This window comes from Orycteropus afer, unplaced genomic scaffold, assembly GCF_000298275.1.
Source record: "Orycteropus afer afer isolate SDZICR_OR568_19922 unplaced genomic scaffold, OryAfe1.0 scaffold00257, whole genome shotgun sequence".
NCBI classification, from domain to species: domain Eukaryota; kingdom Metazoa; phylum Chordata; class Mammalia; order Tubulidentata; family Orycteropodidae; genus Orycteropus; species Orycteropus afer.
Genome location: NW_006921844.1, coordinates 2,303,731 through 2,312,030, shown reverse-complemented (window position 1 = coordinate 2,312,030; position 8,300 = coordinate 2,303,731).

Here is an 8,300-nt window from a genome sequence, read left to right as displayed (position 1 = left end):
TCTGTGTCTGTATTTATTGGTTTCCCTTTTCTTTGTTGAAGAGGGTCTGTGCAATCCTTCTGCCTAGTCCGCCATCTTGCCCCGCCTCTAATTCCCCACATTTTAAGAGGAGGAAGTGCAGTGTCTGCTAGAAGTGAGGATGGAGTTAGGAAAGTGACTCATTTGATGTGGGGAAAATTGAGGCAAAGGAGAATGAACCAGCAAAAAGTCTACTGCCAGGTGATTTATATTGCCTCCAGTTAGGTTGCTCTCCCAACGTCAAGAAATGCTACAACAAGCCTAATGTGTTTAATAGCCACATTGCTGCATATGTCTTTAAATAAAATGAAACAAAACAGAAGATGGTAGCAGGTGTGGGGTGGCTGATATAACACCATCCCAGAGATGACATTTAGAGTGGTTTGTGGTTAGTACTCTTCAGACCGTATAACTGTGACTTGAAGTCCCTGCCCTGACCTCTGGGAAGCCACCTTGCCTAGCACCACCCACCCTGCCAGGCTGAGAGTTTTTCCTTCCTCTTCTCGTGGCATAATGCCGAAGGCATTTGACTGCTAACCAGAAGTCTGGCAGTTCAAACCCACCAGCCACTCCTCGGAAGGAAGACTGGGCAATCTACTTCCATAGAGATACTGCCTCAGAAACCCAAGGAGGGGTCGGACTGGCTTGCGGCAGTGTTTTTGTTTTGTTTTGTTTTGTTTTGTTTTTTTATGCTTCTCATACTTTGGTCCTGTTGTTAAACGGGACCATTCCCTGGAGAGGGATATCATACTAGGTAAAGGAGAGGGTCAGCAAAAAGAGGAAGACACTCAACAAGATGGATTGACACAGAGGCTGCAACAATGGGTTCAAGCATGGCAAGGACTGTGAGGCTGGCACAGGACCGGGCAGTGTTTCATTCTGTTCATAGGATCACTATGAGTCGAAAGTGACTCTTCAGCACCTAACAGCAACAATCCTCCTTGTTCCTTGCTCTCTCTTCCAAGGAGGAAGCATTGTGTAGAGAAAACAAAATAAATCAAAACCACTTCAGGGTTTGGAATTAAATAGCTAGCTGTGGGTTAGAATCCCAGCTTTAGAATTTACTAGCTGTAGAGTGAATTTATTTAATCACTGCAAACCTTGGTTTTCTTGCCTATAGAATGAATATTTGACATCTGGCATTATAGGTGGTAACTGCATTCTAAGTGCTTGGCTAAGCATTGTGGGTAATGGATAATGTTTGACCCCTGGGCATCCTCATCTCTAACTTGTCCTGTCACAGGTTCTTTACTGCTCTCTAGTATCCATTCTTGTCCTCCTCCCAATCCATTTTCCACACAATAACAGCATGTGAATTCTAAAAGGCTATTATTCAGCACAAAGTCCAAACTTCCTGTGGTAGTTATGTTTGTGTGTCAACTTGGCTAAGCCTGGTTGAGTGGCTGGGCAGCTGGTGGTAGCTATTCCTAATGATGAGACTGGCAATCAGCTCCATGGTGGGATCTACCATAAGCAGCTGAGTAGCTGCCTTTGGGATGTGGTCTGCTTCCTTTATTTAAGGAGAAGCCTTGGGAATGGTCTCTAGCCTATGGCATGCTTGGACTCTGCATGTAGCCATGTCGTTGCTCAGTATCCTGCTATGCTCTGCCGACCTTGGGGCTTACAATGGACTTAAGTTAATGGCCTGCTGCATGATTTGGTAAAATCGGGACTGTGCCTTTTGACTTGTCAACCTTGGAGTTTCTCAGCCTCAGCAGCCAGCTCCCAGTGGGCCAAGAGTAGGAGGCAGAGCTGGACCCCAGGGTTGAGGGGCTTTCACCCAGCACCTAGAGCCTGGCATTTTGGCACTTTGAACTTGGGCTTAAAGCTTTCAAATTGTAAGAATAAACTCCTGTTTCTTAAAGCCATCCCATCTGTGGTATATTCTTGTCAGAGCGGCACTAGGTAACCAGAACACTTCCTAAGATGGCACACCAGTCCTTTAGTGACCTCATGACCTTAAGTACTTCTCTAGCCTCTCTCACAATGGCCCACCCCACCCTCCTCCCTTCAATTCCTTCATCCTCTAAGTTCTACTGCTGTCCAATAGACTTTCCTCAATAATGGAGACGGTCTATATGTACATGGGATAATATGGTACCTCCTAGTCACACATAGCTATGGAGCATTTGAAATGTGACTTACATGAGTGAGGAGCTGAATTTTTAATTTTTACTTAAATGTAATAGTCACATATGGCTTGTTGTTATGTGCTGTCAAGTCGCTAGTGGCAACCATATTTGAAAGAGAAGACATCTAAAACTTTCTCTCCTGCCTCTGGATTGTTGCCCTTGCTGCTCCCTCTTCTTAGAACATCTGTTCTTTTTCTAACTCTCTACTCATCCTTTATGTCTCAGCCTCAATGTCACTTGCTATATGTTTTCATAGCACAGCACAGCATAGCGTGTAAACTCTGCTACTGACAAACTTTTAACCAGCATTCATTGGTGCAGGGCAATTATCATCAATTTTGCCTTGCACCAATAGATGTACCTTCCACCAATAGAGATGCAAAATTTTTTTCTCCTTGTCCTTGGTTGTTCCTTAATCCATGGTGAAGATAGCCAATAAGTGGCTATAAGTTAGCAATATGTTCTGTTTAGCTTTCACAGAATGTTTTTTTAATGGAACCAACATTTAAAATTGAAGAGACTTTACCTAAAAAAAAAAAAAGAAATATGGATTTCTAGATGTTCTGGAGATGTAGTCACACTGGACCCACATTATTTCTGCTCAGCAGTAATCAGCTGGACTCATTGTCCAATGTGGTAGTCACCAAATAAACTCACTGCTGTTGAGTCGAATCCTACTCATAGTGATCGCTCCTTGAGTTTCCAAGATGGTATCTCTACAGAAGTAGATTGCCCAAACTGCCTTCCAAGGAGTGCCTGGTGGGTTTGAACAGTCAGCCTTCTGGTTAGCAGTCAAATAAATGCCTTGAGCACTATGCCACCAGAGCTCCTGCCATCAGATACATGTGCCTATTTAAATTTTAATGAATAAAAATTAGATAAAATTAAAAATTCAATTCCTCAGTCCCACTGGCCATATTTCACGTGCACAATGTGGCTAGTGGCTACCATATTGCACAGCACAGATACAGAGCATTTCCATCATCACAGAAGGCTCTGTTGGGCCACACTGCCTAGAGGGAGTTGGGCAGAGCTGTTTCCTGCAGGGGCAACAAGTGCTATTCAGGTCTCTGTGACTCCAGCTGACCAATTCATCCCCTTATGTTACCTAACTGACCCTGTAGTCTTTGGAAGAACCAATTCTGCTGTTGTTACATGCCCTTGAGTGGATTCTGACTCAGAGTGACCCAATAGGACAAAGTAGAACTGCCCCACAGGGTTTCCAAGGCTGTAAATCTTTATGGAAGCAGACTATCACATCTTTCTCCTAAGGAGCAACTTGAGGGTTCGAAATGCTAACCTCTCGCTTAACAGCCAAGGACTTAACGACTGTACCACCAGTTGCTTTGAACCTGGTTGTTTTGGTTACCTAGTGCTGGTCTGACAGGAATATACCACAAATGGAATGGCTTGAACAAACAGGAATTTATTTTCCTACAGTTTGGGAGCCTAGAAGTCTGAGTTCAAAGTACAAGGCTCTAAGGGGTGAGTGAAAGCCCCTTGACCTTGAGCTTCAGCTCTGCCTCCTGCTCTTGGCCCACTGAAGCTGGAGGCTTTTCTTCACTCAAGCAGCCACTGGCTGCCGAGGCTGACGAACCCAAGGTCGACCTATAAAAAGGCACAGTGTCAATGTTACCAAACAACATGGTAGGCCACTAATTCAAGTCCAGAAGAACTCCCAAGATCAACAGGGCATGGCAGGCTGTTGAACAATGACTCAGCTACATGCATGGTTCAAGCATGCCATAAGGTAGAGACCTTCCTCAAAGTTGTTTCTTATAAACTGGAAGCAGCCCACATCCCTAAAGTAGCTACTCAGCTGCTCCAGTGTATTCCATCACGGAGTTACCAGTCTCACCATGGGGAATAACTACATCCAGCTGCCCAGCCACTCAACTAGGCCCAGCCAAGTTGACACACAACCTAAACTACCACACTGGTCTACCATGTGCTTTTGTGTTTGTTTATTTTGCCAAAGTTCTGGAAAACAGCACTAATCTTACCCTGCTAGGAAGATACGAAAGGGTAAGAGCTGGAAGCGATATAAGAAAGTGAATATGAAAGTAGGAATAATAAATCTAGAAAGTGCTGTCTGTGTATGTTGTTGTTGCTATTGTGTGTGTGTGTGTGTGTGTGTGTGTGATATTGATGGGTTCCCAGGCAGAAAAGCAACTATTCTGAGAGAGGAAGCAAACACAGTAGGAAAGTGCTATGCTTATGAGATCAATACTCAGCAAAAGGTGAGCAAAAGCAAATGTCAACATGGAGTAAAGCTGAGTATGTGACCTGCAGGGGTCACAGGTAACATAAATGATGTGGTGTGGGTACAGCCAGTGAATTGGGTGTGAGGGAGGGCCAGAGAGGTGCATGCCCCAAAGTTACAGTGAAGATGTATTTAGACCTGTTGATTTTTCCAGAAAAATCAGGCATCCAGATTTTTGTGTATGAAATCCCCCCAGCTTTAAATGCAAGCTCAAATATTTGAGAAACAGCCCAAGCAAAAAAAAAAAAAAAATGAGTTTGCCAGTCCAATTTGGCCAATGGGCACTAGTTTGTAACCTCCGAGCCTGAGGACTGGCAGCAGCCTCAGAAGTGAGCTAGCCTGATGCAGATTCAGGAGTGGACTGGGCATCGAAAGTATGAGTATTCTGTGCACAGGGGAAATTGTTCTGCAATCCAGGACGGTGGTTGCATGGGCTCCGGGCCACCTGCATCTGTCTGCAGAGTGTCACAGTGAGCAGAGCAGTTGAGCGTGTGGATCTCTGTCTTCAAAGTATAATGCAACATGCACCCATGTACATTCAACTAGGCAAAATGTTTGCTTATATGTGTACTTCTAACTTACTGTCTGCTCCATATTCTATTAAAAAATATTCAAGTTATTTTTCAAAGTAGTTAATACTACCTTCCACCTTTATTGTTTATAGAAAGGTTTTTTTAAGTTTTTTTTTCTTCTCCACAAATTACCAAGTGCACTTTCCTTGTTGCTTTCCACTCTAGACACTGATGGGTTTCTTAGGTGTCATTTCTTGAAGCTATTTGTTTTTTCCTCTTAAATGTGGAAGAAACTATGAAAACATAAACCCCTAAGATAAGGTAAATGGCAATGGCATGGAAACTGACTGTAGATTTAAAGTTTTCACTGTTAATATGATGGAAATTAGCTAATTGGCTTCAAGTGCTCATTTTGCTTCCATTGTCAACATACTTTCTAACATACATGGCCTTTTAAAAATCAACCCCCCACCATCACCAGCACCAAAATACAAACAGAAGTTACCATCTTTCAAGTCTACTGCCATTTGAGTTGCACAATGTAGCTAATAGCAATAAAAATAAATAAGCCCAGCCTCTTCCACTGAGCTTCACTATTTTAAGTAGAGGGTGAGGGATTTCAAGGTAATTTAGGGAAGATTAACCAACAATGGGCTGCAACCATGGGCTACAATGATAGGCTCAAGAATAGCAACAACTGTGAGGATGGTGCAGGACTAGTGTTTCATTCTGTTGTATGTAGAGTTGCTATGAATTAGAACCAACTTGACAGCATGTAACAACAGCAACCAAAACCATGCCATTGAATGCACTCCAACTCTTGCTGACCACGATTCATGGCAAACCCATGCATGTGAATAGAAGTATGCTGTGTAGTGTTTTCAATGGCTGATTTTTCAGAAGTAGGTGGCCAGACCTTTTTCCAAGGTGCTTCTGGGTAGACTCAAACTGCCAACCTTTCCGATGGGTGCACCACATTGGATTCCTTAGGGAAGACTAGTGACTTTGAAAAAATATATATTAAAAAACTAAAGGGAAAATTATGTATTTCTTTCTATCTGTCCATCTATCTATCTATCCATCCATCTATTCCTATCTACATATCTATTGTTCCCTCATATCCACCTCTTATGGTGATTTAATATTTATCTTGGGGAGGAAGTAGTTTTATATTTTAAAATTCTCAAAACCAAGACTTGATTCCTCAGTCTAAACCACTTCCCATCTGTTCCTGCAAACTTTGGTCAATGGTCTGTGTGGCTGTGTAATAATAAGAATTTTTCATCTACAGATAAAAAACCCATTGCCCTCAAGTTGGATCCAACTCATAGCGACCCCTCCTTGGGTTTCCGAGGCAGTATCACTACAGAAGTAGATTGCCCAACCTTCCTTCTGAGGAGTGGCTGGTGGATTTGAACCGCCAGCCTTCTGGTTAGCAGTCAAATGCCTTAGGCACTATATCACCAGAGCTCCCTCACTTAGCATAATTGCCTTTTAAGTTCATCCATGTTATGAGATGTTTTGCAGATACATTAGGTAGTTCTTTAATGTTGCATAGCATTCCATTGTATGTACGTACCATAATTTATTGATCCATTTTTCCATTGTGGGCATTTAGGTTGTTTCCATCTTTTTATTATTGTGACTAATTTTGCAGTGAACATGGGGGGTGCATATATCTGTTCATGTCATGGCTCTTACTTCTCTAGGACCCATATATACCTAGTATGATTGCGGAATCAGATGGTATTTTTACTTCCAGCTTTTCAAGGAAGCATCATACTGTTTTCTACAGTGGTTGCACCATTTACAGTCATCCCAGTAGTGCAGTATTATATGAGGGTTCCAGTCTCTCCACACCCTCACCAGCATTTGTTGTTCTGTTTTTTGAACTTTGTTGTTAGCACTGGGGTGAGATGATATCTCATCATTGTTGTGATTTGCATTTCTCTAAGAACTAATGATTGCAAGCATTTTTTCATGGGTTTGTTAGCTGCCTCAATGTCTCCTTCAGTGAAGTGTCTGTTCATGTCATCTGCCCATTTTTTTAATTGAATTATTTGCCTTTTGTTGTTAAAGTTGTTGAAGTTTTCTGTAAATTTTAGAGATTAGCCTGTTGTCTGATGTATCATTGCCAAAAACTTTTCCCAATCTGGAGGTTTTCTTTTTACTCTTTTGTTGAAATCTTTTGATGCACATAAGTGTCTAATTTTTAGGAGATCCCCATCATATATTTTATCTTCTGGTGTTTGTATGTTTATAGTTATATTCAATAGTGTATTTGTCCCCTGAATTAATGTCCCCATTTTTTCTTTGATGGTCTTTATTGTTTTAGGTTTTATGTTCAGGTCTTTGATCCAACTTGAGTTTATTTTTGTATATGATGTGAGATATGGGCCCTGTTTCATTTCCTACAAATGGATATCCAGTTTTGCCAGCACCATTTGTTAAAGAGACTACCTCTTTCCTATTGAGTGGGTTTCGGCTCTTTGTGAAAGATCAGCTGTCTATAGGTGGATTTACTTCTGGTTTCTCAATTCCATCCCACTGGTCTATGTGTCTGTCCTTCTACTAGTACCAGGCTATTTTAACTACTGTGGCTGTACAGTAAGTTTTGAGATCTGGGAATGTGAGGCTTCCTACTTTCTTCTTTAGTAGTGCTTTATTTATCCAGAGTCTCTTTCCTTTCCATATAAAGTTGGTGATTAGTTTTCCCATCTCTTTAAAGAAGGATGATGGAATCTGGATCAGAATTGCATTATATAGGTATATTGCTTTGTGTAGTATTGACATTTTCACAATGTAAAGTCCTCCTATCCATAAGCATGGTATAGTCTTCCATTTATGTAGATCTCTTTTTTTTTTTGTACTAGTGTTTTGTAGTTTTCTTTGGTCTTTTGTGTCTCTGGTTAGAATTATTCCTAAGCACTTCATTTTTTGGGTGGTTATTCTAAATGGTATTGTTTTCCTGACTTCCTTGTCAGAGTTCTCTTTAGCAGTGTAAAGGAATCTGATTTTTTGTATGTTGATCTCGTATCCTGCCACTTTGCTGAAACTATTATTCCGGTAGTGTACTGAGTCTTTGGGATTTTCTATGTATAAGATCATGTTATCTGCAAATAGAGATAGTTTTACTTCTTTGCCAATTTGGATGCCTATTATTTCCCTTTCTCGCCTTATTGCTCTACTAAGGATTTCCAATACAGTATTGAATAGGAGGTTTTCCCTGGCCAGTTCTTTGAGAAGTGGACGGCCTCTTCCTTCTTCCTAGTCTGTCTCAGTCTATAAGCTGAGCTGTTACCTGTGCACCAGGTGCATCTTGCTGGGTTTTAAACACCAGAGGCTCAGCCTCAAAAACTCATGTCTACGTGTCAC